This window comes from Haliaeetus leucocephalus, unplaced genomic scaffold (genome assembly GCF_000737465.1).
Source record: "Haliaeetus leucocephalus isolate CR32 unplaced genomic scaffold, Haliaeetus_leucocephalus-4.0 Scaffold587, whole genome shotgun sequence".
In the NCBI taxonomy this organism is placed as follows: Eukaryota; Metazoa; Chordata; class Aves; order Accipitriformes; family Accipitridae; genus Haliaeetus; species Haliaeetus leucocephalus.
In genome coordinates, this window is record NW_010973023.1 from 6,661,652 (window position 1) to 6,677,625 (window position 15,974).

Below are 15,974 nucleotides of genomic sequence, written 5' to 3' on the forward strand. Positions count from 1 at the left end.
GAATGTGGCTGGTTTGTGGGAGTGAGGGGGGGGGGGGGGGGGGTGGGGATTTCCAACTGACCTTACAAGTTAGCTGCAAATTCAATGAAGAAAGCATCTTGCAAAAATAATTCAAAAGGAAAACTGGCTATGTAAATACACCTGAAAAGAACTCAGGTTGCTGCCTTTATATTGGATAAAATTAGCTATTTTTTATATTTGTATTTTTTAAATGCTTAAACTACTAAAATCTGAAGGTAAAACTAAGTAGTTATGAAAGAAAAAGATTTCAAAAAATATAGTAGAATATTAAAATACTAAATACTTGAGTGTGAAGCTGCACAAGTTAGATAAGCATGTTTATAATCTACTCAAAATCACCTAACACTACAGAAAAATGACAAAACAAACTATAGACTAAAACGAATGCAGAAAGCTTTATATGCTTACAGAACACATTGCTGAGGGGAAAAAGTCAGGAATTGAACAATGCATTCACATAGATAAAATTTAACTCATACAGGGGGAGGGAAGAGGAGGAGATGGCACATGTATTTTTACTCTTCTGGTCCTCAGAAACACTGTCAAATAAAGCAGGAATAATTCAGCTCAGGTTCCTGGAAGTTTCTGAAGATAACACTGCTAGTATTTTTACTGGTTAGTTTAATTAGTACAGAAATCTTAGTATTTCTGATCCAGTTTTGATCCTCACTTCAAGTTAGCAAATGACTCGGCCACTTCTGCCAGGAGCCAGTACTAGTTGCTTCTGAGGAGTAACTACACATTAGCTGGCATTTATTCTGGTTTTTTCTACTGAAAGACCTCAAAGCACTGCCGGAAAGACAACATTACCCTCCTCTCACATGTGGCGCAAGGCTACGCAAGCAGCCTTACACAAAACAAAATGCCTGGACAAAACCCATTCCACTCACCCCCTATGGCAGACCTCTGCCAGGCTTCATATCCCTTTTCCAAAGGGGAAATAAAAGCACACCCAGCATCTTCTGCTGACAGCGTTGCTGTTCAATTGCCACTCCACACGTCCAGTTCATGAAGTCCACCAGTTATTCAGGAGATTTAGGTCAACCTTTTATCAACATTTTACTCTTACCAGTTCGCACTGGTAGTTCTTTAATTGCGAACTGGACAGAAGAGACAGGCCTATAGGTTTAGTGGCATTTCTTTTCCAAGTTTATCATACTTTACACACAACTTTCTTGCAAAAGAGTTTAATAATAACTGTGCACAGTCTTAAAACTACAGGAAAAGGAAAAAAAATAGGTTTCTTGCATTTATACGTTCTTCACGCCTTTATTTTTTAATTCACATGATGAAACAGAGGTCCTCATTTCCAGAGCAAACTGACGCATACAGAAAATCTGTTCTTGGAGCATTATGATTTCTAATTAGTACTACACCTGCAAGGCAGTCAACAAGAACAGCCTTCATTTTCACTTGCTAAACTTTCCATTTACCTTTTCCACCTGCCAGGAAATCCTAAAGGCACACAACTAAACCATCTTTCTCCTCTACCACAAAATCATTTTATGTTTGGCAACCAGCTCTAGCCTGCATCTAATCCAGATTGACATGTCGAAGTTACTACCTGAAGTCCCAGCCCCACAGGACGCTGCGGCTAACTTTCAGTCCCCAAGTAGATTTTCTTTATGCATGCTGCTAATCTGCTGCTGCTCTGAGGTCTGCATTAAACTCCTGGACAACAGGAAGCAGACGGGTTTACAGCCTGCTGTAGGATGATACAAATTGAAAGCAATCCCGGGAGACAGCAACGCCAAAGCTGACAGACATTGTAAGAGCCCCTGAAGTTTGGCTTCAGAACCATCAATCAGGAGCATCTCGCTGGCGGTGTTCCCAGAAGCCCTATAATGAACCACAAAGTTCAGAGCAGAGAGAGATAACAGTAAATAGAGAATGGTGGGGAAAAATAAAAAGAGGACATTATTCACCCTCTCAGTGAGAGCAGTTCAACTCTTAATTGTCACCACTTGATTCCAGACCGTGCCTGAACATTTTCGTAATTTAGACTAACTACTGCCATCCCTGTTGATTAAGCAGGATTTTTATTAGTAATGTAAACTACTTTCATTATAAGACTATGAGACAAAACTATATTAGTTCAAAACACTAAATAATGATCACTTCTGAGCTATATTTAAGTGTTCAGAGCAATTTTTAAACTGAGACCAAAAAATCCTTTTCCTATTATTTTCCTCTCAAGAGCCATTATCTTGAATTTAATCAGGGAAATTTAAAACACTGAAAGGAAGCTACTGAAAATAGATTTAAGGATTGCAGCTACTAACTTCCACAAGAACAGAGACAAAAATCTAACTGAACTGAAATACGGATAATACATATATTATAAAAGTAAACTTATTTCTTTAGCCTTGATAGACAGTCCAATTTTATAATAATTTAGCCAAACAGTGCCATAACTGCACACAGCTAGGTAGAGAGACCACCATGTTAAAAAGAGGTAGTGCAATTTTTTTCCTCCACGTATCTTGCCATCTACTCCCATTTTAAGTGTCTGACAGGAATACTTGGTGTAGGCACATGTATTATTAATACTGAAGAGCTTCTTGCCGATGAAAATGCTGGAAACAACAAAATTTTTTTTCACAATTTATAACGGTATCTTTGAAATTCCAAATTATATTGATTTGACACTCCAAATCAGGAAAAAACCTCACAGCTAATGGTTCCTACAATTGAACTTAACACACAAAGGAGTTGTAGGATTGTCGTGTGTGACTGGGAAGCACTCATAGCCACAGAGATATCTCAATGGCCTGTTACCACAGCACTGAAGGTTCCCAGAAAAATGGGCAAGTTAACCTCTCAACAGTTTATGAACTATTATAAGACACAAGAAGTTAATTCAAAAAATCCATTGCAGAGATGAAAATTAAACCTCATTATCACAACATGCAGTTCAATGCATTGCATTTTTTCCATAAAGCTGTTAGTAGCAGAATCATGCACACAAACACAATTTTAAAGCTCAGCACAAACCTATGGATCATTGTCTTTTATAGAAATGTTTAACTCAGGGCTCAAAAAATGACATGACGCATGTCTAAAAAAAAGTCACAGAGATAAGACCTGTAATTTATTTTCAGCTGAACTATTTCTAATTTGCAGTTATTTCTCTTGGCCTGAAGGGAAAAGAGCAATCTCCAGTCAGGGCCATAAGGCACTGGTTTCCTTGTCTTAAACATCCACTTAGAGGCAACAGAGTACATATCCCTACAAAAGATGTAAACAGGTGTCTGAACAACTGTATTACTTAATGAATAATGTTTAGAGTGCTCCATGTCCTCAGAAATATGAGCCTACCTTAAAGCCTGTTTCACAGCTTTAAAGCCATGAATTCAGCTTCCCAGGAAACTACTGGAAACTCTGAATCTTTAGATATTTTATTTACCAACCTTCTTCTCTTACACAAGAAGCTAAAATTCCCCTGGAAAAAAGGTACAATTTGTGCAGCTTTTTAGGAAGAAAACACAACCTCATGTTCTGATAATTCATTCTTTCTTTTACATATCTACCAATTGCTCTGATTATCTGGCAACAACACAAGGATTCACTTTCAAGAAGGAATAAAGCACATAAAATACAAATGCAATTTCCAAAATGATTACCGCAAGTTAAGCAGCTGTTGCTCTATATGAAAGCCAGCACCCTGAAGTTTCTGAACTTGTTAAAGCTGTGATCCATCAACACAAAAAAGGGTAGCTCAGTCTTAGCTTGTCAAAACTTTGATAAGGCTAGCAGAGCAGAACAGTTTGCTGCCCCTTTTCACTAAGCCAAGGAAAAAGGCCTGTTCTCTATTTTGGCCACTGCTATTACACGTAAAACCCATTACCAAAAACATTCACTGTAGAGACTTTAAACCTTGGAGATTGTAACTCCATTCCTCAAGTCAGAGATCACATATGTAACCTTGAAATGCAAATCATATCTTAAAACACAAACAGAAAAGTATTGAGAAAAGTAAAAGCCATTTTTGCACTTAAAATACTTTGGAAATTATTTTGATGCATAGCAATAGAGAAGAAATTGTGAGTCATTTCAAATAAATAGTTGAGTCTAAATAGAAGGCTTATTAGGAACTGTGTTTCGAGAGCCACATGGATCATTATAGAAAGCAACATACTATCCTGTGATTATGATCTTCTACAGCCTTCCTGTGCCATTTATTCTTGTCTTTACACACTGGGCCACGGCAGAACAAGAAATGAGAATTTTTTTTTTAATAACACACACACATATATATATATATGTATGTTTTGTTCATTCTTGGACTAGCGATGAAAATGGATATTAAAATGAAACCAAAACTTTTATGGTATTCTGTGGAAGGAGTGGCCACAATTCAGAATCTCTCCTTTAAAGCATAATCTTAGAGGAAGAAACTGAAAGTAGATGTAGTGTTTTCACGAGAAACAGTTATTTCTTATGTCACGTGAACATCTGCTACCTTAGAATAATCTGAAGGACTGAATGTAGAAGTGGATAACTGAATTTTCCACGCACGTGTGCCTACACACATTCTACTGCTTTAATAACAACACACAATTTCTATTTTGGTAGATTTTAATACATATTGAGATTATTGTTCAACAAGACAAAAATCAACTCATTTCAACCGAAATGCTCAACTTTAACACCTACTCACTTTTAGCTGCTTATCTTTTTATTAACCATATAAGCTATTTGCAATACTGAATACATTTTCGCTCTTCTGCTCCAAAACATCAAGTTTCCTATCTCTCTGCAGTATCAAGAAAGGCAGGAGGCTTTAAGCAAAGACAAGCCCGTTCAGTTTTACCTTTCAGGCTAGAACTTGTTTTAAAAGTAGGTATGAATTACCAAAACCAACTGCTCAAATACAAATACAAGGGCTATCATAAACTTGTATAAACTAGCCCTCCATAACAGAAATACCTAAGAATCAATTTAGATAAAATTGCAGTCAGGTGGCATAACGGAAATGCAACATTAGAGAAATCTCCATTTCACATTCTTATCAGCATTTATAGATGAAATAACACAATCCTGCAACTCCAGAGGTGCACAATCCACACTGCTTTAAACTATGCAGCTGAGGCACTGGGTTTAAAAAAAAAAAAAAAAAAAGGCAGTAAAAGTCACAATTAGACAAACAAAATACTTAAGAATACAGCTAGGGTCATTCTCCTCACCCAGTCCACCCAAAGGAAAGCAAAGCATACTGGTTTAACTGCCACTCTGAAGTCAACGTAAGGGAAGACAAGCGGACAAACCAGTCTCTGATAACGTGGTTTCGACTGTACTGTTCATACTAGTGCTGCTGCCTATTCGTACTTCCAAATAACAAAATCGGTTTGAAAGCATAGAAGGACAGCCAGCTTGATATGGCTCATCCTTATTTGATACTGAAGGCAATGACAATTAGAACTAAACAACAGAGCAACACTCCCAACGCAGAGCAGCAAATGTACGGATGACAATTAGCAGTTCAAGTTAAATTCTTACCCTCTTCCAGTTTTAGCATTACATGGTCATCCTATGCCCTGCAATCTCAGCCAGAACTAACCCACACATGAATATGCACACAACCACCCCCATTTATTAACCTCAGATCTAGAGCCTTTAGCAATAATACTTTCAATATCACTAAGACCCTGCTTGTGCTACAGATTTTTTTTTCTTTCTTCAGCATGATTGAGATGCCACATTTCCTCAGATTACCTCCTAATATTTCAGCAGGAGGTTAAGGTTTTGCGCAACTATCAAAAGACAGCTACAGACCTTTGTGAAACAGCCGTTTGTGGCATATGAAGCGTTTGTCCATACATTAAAACCGTTTGAGATTCAGTCCTGTGTTGCTGGTGCTCCTCCCTCTTTTTCTGAGGAATCAAAATGAGTAAGAACACCTTAAGATTTCAAAATTATAAACTTTCTAAAATACAATGGGGTTTTGTTGCCTCAGCTTGCCATTCCCTTAACATCAGAACTTTGAACTTTAGAATAAATCCATTTAAAACATCATCTAAATTTATGTTACTTTAATTATTTTCTTTTCTTCATTCCAAGGAAATCTGTGATGCACACTCCACAAACTTCCATTCTACACATGCAAACTAGCAATCAAGGTATATCAAAGCTCACCGGCAATCTATTAGCTCGTCTCTAATAAATGCCTTGCCTCAATTTTTTTAGGTTAGTATTTATTATTTGCTATCTTAAAATGACATCTGAGAAGATAAGGGGTAAAATCTTTCCAAATAAGCAGTAATAGGAATACTACTACAGCTGCATTCTAACTGACATGTTGGCACTGGAAAAATCTCCCAATTTAAATGGGGGGGAGAAATACATTTTACAATTAATCCATTGGCTATCGTCTACAGAAGAACATTGATGAAAGAAATGCTGCCTGAATCTGAAGAGAAAAATTCACCTTTGGGACCACAGCTGCACGTAGCTTGAAGAATGAGCGGCTAGTTTCAGACTGCATAGGAGCTATTTTCTTTCTACCCTAAACAGCTGCTAAGGGCCTGCACATATGCAGTCAATTTATCCTGGATAACTCTGGACAGCAGAAGAGTAAATAATGCAGACAACAGGACACATGCCACAGATACTTTGAAATGCACAAAACATGATACAGAGATACCCCATTGCTGGTTTACCTCCCCCAAGGAATACTAACCCTGCCAGCTTCAGGCTGACTCCCACAAAAATATTCAAGCAAGTATTCCGGACTGGTCCTAAAAATAATATTAACACATTCACATGGTGCAGTGCTTGAACTGGTAGCAAGTATCAGACACGCTGACTCTGCAGTTAACCAGCTCCATGTAGTGAGCTTACTGTTCTCAACATAGAGGACTGCTGCAACCATAATTGTTACCAAAATCCGCAGCAAGGTATCACAGCTGTGTATTGGCTTATTTTAAACTAACTTTTAATAGCTGTGTAACACTAATTATATGTACATACTTGCAGTGGTTTAGCAAATTCTGCTGGCCTATGTTGACAGAAAAAATACAAAAAAAAAAAAAAAAAGAAAAAAAAGAAGGCCTCTCTCCCCTGCAATGATACCTTCTTAACCAAAGTAGTTTTAAATGTCATTCAAAGGTAATTCCTGCAAGGCCCATATACTCGCTGAGCTCCCTTCACTAATTAACGGATCATTAGTAGGAAAGAACCCCTAACTGTTCACCCCCTGCACCACATACTGTCTTAATTACCTTTGTGAAGCAACCAATTTGTCTTTCAGTCATTCTGTCCAAAATCCCAAGTGAATTAACTCAACAGGGAGAAGAAAAAAAAAAAAAAAAAGGATTTTCATATACACTTTTATGAAAATCCATAATTTTCTAGGACTGGCAAAGAATTTAGGGGCTAAGTGTTTCCAGCAAGATTTAAGAAAGAGGATTTCAATAAATTATAAGAGACAGAAGTGATAGACAGTGACTAAAGGAACAAAATGTTCTTCTTGGGATTACAAATGTGGATACATCTTTGAAAAGCTTTCCCTTTGTGAAGCTTTTGAGAAAGTTAATTATATCATCACTTCATAATCACGACAGCTATGGGAAACAGCAAAACACTATCACAGCTGTTGTTTTCTTTTTTGAGACCATTGGAATGGGCACCTATTCCTTGCCTTTCAAAATACTTCCTTGCAGAGCTCCTAATGAACAAGTTCTCTCCATGTTTATGCCCAATCGCCACACGAATCCACTTGGAGATGAAATGTAAGCTTTACTGCCAGTTATCTTACAACAGAGATTAGATTGCTTTTCTTCTCCCCACTTCTCTTCACAAATCTATAAAAATAGACAAAAAAACCTGACATCCTTACAGACTACTTTTTTTTTTCCTCTTTTCGGGTGCACCTCAATGAAACACACAGAGAAACCTGGCAAGAATCACTAATGCCAGGCAAGATAGGAGACATAGGCTGCAAAAAGTATGCCAAGGAACCAGGCCATTTACTACACTCTATTTCCAGGGCTCTGCCTTCTGCTCAGGTTCCTGTTTCATGAACACCATTTAGCATACAAAGTTTCAGTGATTAAAGAAATCGGATGCCATAGAGCAGTATCTTCCTTTGAAACTGAATGCAGCAAACCATATACCTGTAATCTCCCTGTAGGTTAGCATATTCTTATTTTTGGTCCCAAAGTGAAGCAGGTGGCACATTCCAGCACATAAAATGTGGTAACCTACTTCTTCCAGGAAACAAGCCATTGGGATCTCCAGTGCTTCATTTCATCACCACTGCTGATGAAACTTTCAGATACAGCTCACCAATGATGGTGTCACAATAATTCCCACCTACTACGATACTTATTCTTTAATAGAAAAATGTACCTTGCAGAACCCAGAAAAAAAAAAGATGACAAGAGCTTAAGACACTCAGGTCTCAATAACAATTCAGTCCACTCATAGAACACGGCTCTGAAAGCGAAAAGGGCCCATAAGAGCCTGTTGATCTTCAAGGACAACCTCTTCAAAGCACAAAAACAATCCACTCCACTCTGCAGAAAGTAGGTATGACAGAAGACCTACATGGGTTAACAGAGAATTTCTGGATGAGTTTTTTGGTTTTGTTTTTTTTTTAAAAAGTACACTTAAGGTAGAGGTAAGAAAGTAAATATCTGATAGGAGTATAGAAACATTGCTTGAGCAGGCAGGAGGAAATTAGAAAAGCCCAAGCTCAGCTGGAGTTGAAACTAGAGAGGGATATTAAGGGTAGCACAGAGGGTTTCTACAGGTATGCTGGCAACAAAAGGAAGATGAAGGGAACTGTAGGCCTGCTGCTTAACTAACAGGGGATGTAGCGACAAACAACACGGAGAAGGCTTAGCTACCCAATGTCATCTTTGTCTCATTTTCTACTGATGAGGTCTGAGCCTAGTAGTAGAGTACCAGGGAAGAGAAGCATTACCACATGAGTGGAAGACCAAGTTAGAAAGCTCTTAAGCAAGTTAGACATACACAGAGCCACCAGACAAAATGCATTTCCTGGGTCCCCAGGAGCATTATGGAGGCAAATTTTCTTTCCAGAAGCCACATCCATCCAGCATGGATTTAGAAAGAGTAAATCAATCTGTTTCCTGTAGTGAGATGAGTAGCTCTGCAAATGAGGGGAGAATACTGGACATTGTTTGCCTTGACTTTAGCAAGCTTCTGAGATAGTATCTCAAAGTATCCTTAGACCTAAATTGGTGATATATGAACTGAATAAGTGAACTATGAAGTGAGTGACACGGTGGCTGGACTGCTGGGCTCAAAGGGCTGTAACCAAAGATACCATGTCCAACTGGTCTCTAATGGAGTTTCTCCAGATCAATATTGGATGTAAGAAGGTTTGTCTTTACCAATGACTGGAATGATGGAACAGAGTGCCCGCTCCACAAACTTCCTGAGGATACTGCAGTGAGGGAAGTGGCTTGTATGCTAGAGGGGAGCTCTGCTACTCAGAGAGACCTCAACTGGCTGGAGAAATGGCTTGATAGAAACCTCATGAAGTTCAACAAAGGCAAAGTCCTGCATCCCGGGTGAAATAACCCCGTATAGGCTGGAAGCCACCCAGATAGAAAACAGCTTTGCACAAAAAGTCTTGGGGGACAAGTTGAACAGTTGTCAGCAGCATGCCCCTTGCAGCAAAGACAACTGCAAACTAGGCTGCATCAGCAAAAGTGTAGCCAGCAGACCAAGGGGAGCGATTCTTCCCTTTCATTTGGCACTTGTGGGACCACATCTGAAGGATTCTGCCCAGCTTTGGGATTGCCTGTACAAGACAGACATTAACATATCGGAGTGAAATCCAGCAGATTGCTCCTAAGATGAATAGTGGCTGGAGAAGAGGGTCTAGAAGAAGAGGCTGAGACAACTGCATTTATTCAGCCTTAAGAAGAATAAGCTATTGCTGCTGTTACTAACGACCTAGTTGGAGGTTATAGAGAAGGCAGAGACAGACTCTTCTCAAAGATGCACAGTGATACGACAGGAGGCAAGGGACACAAGCTGCAGCTCCAAGTAGATTTTTCAAGTAAAACTTTCAACAAGGTTTTGATCAAACACTAAAACAGGTGCCCAGAGAAGTTGTAGCACCTCCATCCTTGGAGACAGTCAAATCTCAGCTGGGAAAAACCCTGAGCAACCCCATCTAAGTTAGTCTTGCATTAAGCAAGAAGTAAGACCAGATGACTTTTAGAGGCCCCTCCCAATTTAACTGATCAAACTTCCAGTGGCAATCAAAACCCAAAACTCTACAACTTGACTCTACTGGGTAAATACAGTGAGACTCTCAGTACTCCAAACTAATGTAGATCAGGAAACAAGGGGAGGGAAGAAACCCAAAACATTTACTACAATAAAAACAGACGAACAGGAGATTTGCTGTGTTTACCAGAAACATTGTACTGCATATGCAATTACTTGGGAACCAGTTATTTGCTGAAGGTATGCATAGAGCACCTGTATTTAGATAACCACGTATGATGTTCTGTCCTCACTACTTTCGCTATTTCAATTCCTGTATGGTTTAAGAGACAGACCACTGCACTTTGCATTTTGCTTAGTGCCACTGCAGCCAAGATAACATTTATGTTCTATCAGCTACACAAAGAGCAGATCTTGTGGATCACTACCAGATTAAAGGTGTATGTGCATGCATGTGAAGGAGCTTCCAGGTTTGATTCACTCCCAGAAGAGGCTGCAAGTAACACGTGCTTATCTGGAGGGCACAGTACTGGAACTTTGCACATGTTTTAATGGTATGAACGGCTCTTAGCTTTAAGGGTGTATTATCAGGGTTGTCAGTTTCTCAGTAGTAGCATACATGAAAAAAGGAAAAATTATTGAACTCTCTTGCAATATACCTTGTCACTTTTTTGTAATCACCAGAGTATAATTTAATATGGATAGGGTCCTACAGCTGGTTTGGAGAAATACACCATCATCAACTGGCAGTGAAAAAAATATTCTGAGTTAGTGCTGAGTATAGCAATAGCTTTACAGAATAACCCTTAACAATGTAAGATGAAATACCTGAGAGCCAGTAAATTTAAAAAAAATAATATTGAAGTTAATCAAACTTCTAAAATCTCAGTTATGAACATTTTTTTAAAAATTAGATTATATGAGCAGTTGACATTACTAACAGTTTTGAAAAGGAAAATTACGTATGTTTCTACCAATGGTTAGCATGCTTCTGATGAATGAAGACATATGGGGGAGGAAAGAAGTGCAAAGGCAGAACTCTGATGGAAATTTGATCTCACTTTCCTTTCCTAATTCTCTACAATGCACCTGCCCTCCTCTGCTTCTCAGGGGAGCTCTCTCCAGTTTAGAGAGCTTCTTTTGGAAGAAAACATTCCTTAGGCTGACATCTACACCCTATATTGCTTTTGCTAACATTCCTAAATGTTCCTATGTTTCTCCTCTAAATCACTGGAGAACTCACTCTCAAAAAAAAAAAAAAAAAAGGGGGGGGGAAGAGGAAAATGAAAAAAGAAGGAAAAAAAAAAGGTATTGCTACTGCATCCAAAACCACTCAATTTTTGAAGCACATATTACTTGAATGTATCTCCAGACTCACTTGACGAGCTTTTGAAGAAGCTTTGGTATAAAATTTACAGCATATTTGTATACTTGCTTTTCACATGAGACAACTCCCTCCCCTTAAGTAAACAAAGTATCTGGAAACTAGACAAGTGAGGCTTACAAAAGAGCCTGCAAGGTGAACAACTGGTCCTCCTGAACAGCACCATATAATCCTTAAGTCTTTCAAAAGAAATAGGCTTGATTAAAACACAGGGGATAACTGCTGGGCATGTGTAAGAATAACCAGTGGTAATTGTGCTTTCCCAAGAAAGCAGTATGAGGACCAGTCTCTTGCTTAAGAAAGGTGTCCTGCCAAAAAAACCCAAAGCAGACTACAGAAGAGAATGGTAAGGATATCAAAAGAAAATCAAGGAGTGTGTCACTACAGAGTACTTCAGCTGCCAGCAATACAATCTGTGACATCCTACTGTCAATAACTCATTTATACATTTTCCAGCATTGTCCGAGTCTTCAGTTTGAAGAATCAGTTCAGTTCCCTCCTCTCTTCCCTCCTGAGACTCCAAACAGAAAACTTGCCCATCACATGGCATAGCAAGAAGAATGCAATTCTTCTTCATAGCAAGAGTCTAAGCATCCCCTAGTATTTCTGGCCCCCCGCCCCAACCTAGGGAAAGCTCCTCAGTTAACTACTATTTCACTCTTTAGAGGTCATAACAGATGATGAACAAATCAGAACTCCCAGGCTACTCTTGGAGGGAACCCCTTTCATTGTTCAAGGCTCAGTGGCCTAAATTTGCCTGTAACTACAACCTTTGACTAATGCTCAAATTCAGAATATTACATTTTGAGCAGGATTCCCGGCTACAAAATTTGTTTGTTAACACATACGCAGAAAGAGGCAAATGCGTAGAAATACGCTCTATATGTAAGATGTACAGAGTGTTCAACTTCTCTTCAGGCAACTTACTACTTACTACAGTATTTAACATTAAGTTAAAAGACAATTTTATTTTATTTTACTTTCACTGTTTGGGTACTTGGTGTCATATTAACAAGACATGAAAGGCAGTGGCAGTAAAATAAGAAACAGAAATATTACCCTACAGTAATTTTTCCAATTAAAAGTTACATAGGAAATTCAAAAGTTCATTGACTTTTGTGCCTCTTCTAAGTTACTGCTCCTAACAGCTGCAATTGCATTGCTATATAACTAGTATTTTGAAAGCTTCACTAAATATAAAACATTATAGTGTAAGACTAACTGTAACACTAAATATTATCTGGCAGTGATAAACTGCATCAATTTATAGGGAAGAGCATACCTAGATTGTGGGGCTCCTGAATCATAAATGGAATATACACCAGGCTTCCATAATAACCCCAACTGAAAAGAAGCTACTACTTATTAAAAAACTAGTTAAGACTCAGAAAACACTCCAACATCTCACATCCTCAGAATATGAGGACAAATATGCTCTTCCAAACACGTTGCCAAACATATTAAGAAGTAGGTGTTCTCATTTTGTCCATGACAGCTTTCCAAACAAGGTACAAAGTAAAGGTATAGTAGTGGTGTTTTGAAACCTAATAAATTGAAGTGGAAGAATTGGGAAATCCTTTTAGTTGTTTAAGGGAAAAAAACAACAACAACAACAAAAAGCCCACAGAGAACTTCCCCCTTCATTTCCCTCACTATCAGTTGGTGGTTTCCGCTAGTCACATCTATTGCTCAGGGACACTGTGCATGAGCCTCCCAGCGGAGTACTGAGTAGTATGACGAATGTCTTTCAAACATATGCATAAAGAAGCATGTGCAACAGAGTGTCTTGTTCTAGAATTTTCCTTATAGGCAAAGCATACACATCTGCAAGTAGAGGCAAACATACAGAATGATTGGTTAGAGCAAAGACAAAGAACCACACCTTGCCTTAGAGGAGAATGTGATGAGCCACTGTCCCATCAGCTTTTATTCCACTGTCCTGGATTCATCTTAAAGATCTGTCCTACCCAGCATTAAGCAATATATACCAACATGGCAGAAACATCTTAATCTGCAAGCACAAGGGGCCACATGACTTTACTATGCATCTCTTACTCCAGTCTTGCAATCGGCTGTACATGATCCTCTACAGCCTGTGCTGTGCGCTGCTCACCCCTCCGCTCAGCTCCAGTGCTGCAGAGGCAGGGGTCATGCCAGCCTGTACTTCTCCCCGTCCTCTCTCCAGGTCCTTCTCGTCTCCCAGTGGCCCAGTACAACGCTAGCACGTGAGATTGAAAAGTTAGAAGGGAAAAGGGCTGTGCAGGGACTGGCAGGTATCCCTGTAACGCTTTGCGCTGCAATCTCCATCCTAGCTACCCAACCTTCAGTGAGACCAGGGAGAAGAATAGAGTGAGACTCAAAGCCCTCTAAAATTTTAGTGATCTTCTACTGTCAAACTTATTCAGACAAAGGAACTTCTTTTGATATTGACACTGTATCTTTCTTCCTTTGGCAGCATTTTAATTCCCCATGTAGAAAAGAAATATACTTATCAGAAGTCTGGAAATGTAAATAATTTCTTTTAACTTCATTGCTATTACTAAGCAAGACCAGCTTAGTAAGCTGTTTTCACAGCTATGTATCATTGCATTCTGTTCTAGGAACCATTGATGTAACACTAACAAGCTCACTTATCCACAAAATATGCCAACTGCCATGCTCAAAGAAGCTCTGCTAGATGGCACATCCTTTGGATGCAGAGAAGAAGGCTCTCCCAAACCTTACCAACCAAGAACACGGTTACATTGCTGGTCTTAAGTATTCATGACTGTTGGTAACAAAAAAACCAAAGTTACCAGAACTTTGAAGCTAATCTGGTACACCTTGCCAGATTCTCAGAATGCCACGAGAAAACACCATTTTTACTCCGTAAAAGAGTTTTTCAGCTATTTTAAAGAAAAAGGATCCCTTCCCACTCCCAGTCTGCTCAGGACAACTTTTCCAAAACTCATAACAAATCTGCTACGAGGAATGATTCATTGGAATGATCCAAGTATGTAACTAGGCACCTTACAACACAGGGCCACGCCTGATGCAATGCTGAAGAATTACACAGATATAACATTTTACGTAATTATTTTTTTAGAAAACAACTCTGACCTGTATTCTTTTTGAGGTTTTATGAATACAGTTCTTTTATAATCACACTAGAATTGGTTTCAGTGACCCATACACAAAGAAACAGCAACTAAAACATGGGGAAATTTCAGATCTTAGCCATTTCCTATTTTGTAGTTGGCACACAGAGATCTAACTGATGCATATTAGATTTGCATTGATCAACTGTACCATGAAGAAAGAAAAATGTGTTCATCAACTCGTGACCACTTTTTCAAACTTGTACTTGTTCATTCAAATGAGACTTTAAAACAGTACACGTTTCTTGTTTTTGCTCATTGGACTCTGTACTTAAAACAATGGTAAAAAACAACCTAGTGCATAATCAACATCCTTGTTGTTTTAAGGCACAGATGCAACTGGTAAATACTAGGTTCTTCACTTTAGTCTTTCATATAGTGAGCGAACACACTATAAATAGCCATCTATAGATAAACATTTCAAATGTGTTTTTTCAAACCCTACCACTCACATATACTTACTAACCCTGAAACTGCAGCAAGTTTATAACCAGCGCTTATCCAGGTAGAAGCGCACATTTCAAAGGGATAACAAGCGCTTGCTCTGTTCAATAAGTATTTGTCCTCACATTTCTATTGATTAATTCATTCATTAGTAGCTATATTACTACGCACTTCCCTTTCGATCCCCAAAGCTCTGTCTACCTCTACCTCCAATTATTCCTTCATTTTCTGGCCAATTTTACTCCTCCAAACGTCTAAAGTAGATTGATTAAACACATTAGTATCCTAAGACCAAATCCTATTAAACTTGTTCACACAAGTCCCCTTTAGCTCTGCAAGTCACTTACGCTACGAAAGGCCCAGAATCTGGCCCAATACAATTCTGGGAAAGTAAGAATCACTACATCTGCCTGTTTAAAAAAAAAAAAAAAAGTAACACAGACAAGTTATCTCCACAAAACACACGCACCAGTGATTGAGTTTCTCTGCGCGTGTGTGCGCGAAGCCAGAGGTGGCTTAGGTCACGCATGTAACGCCAGCCTTAAAAGAAGAATATAACGCTGTAGCCTGACAACTAAAGATAAACGTGACGGCGGTGCAAGACAGCTCGGGAACTTTCCCCAGCTCGGACGAGGTTACTTCGCTGCAAGCCGTGCCTCACGGCGAGGCCGCACCGGCCGCAGGCAGGGGAACCTCGCTCCCCTCGGTTTAAGGGCGGCAGCTCCCGAACCACGGCCGACCAGCGGGCTCCGCAGAGGCACCGTTAAGGCCGTTCCCTCCCG

The 15,974-nt window shown here is 39.2% G+C and overlaps 1 protein-coding gene across 1 annotated transcript in view; it reads right to left on the reverse strand.

The window, feature by feature from the left end:
* ERP44 (endoplasmic reticulum protein 44) overlaps window positions 1-15,974 on the reverse strand; it is a 58,711-nt gene that overhangs the window by 42,023 nt on the left and 714 nt on the right. The window lies entirely within an intron of this gene.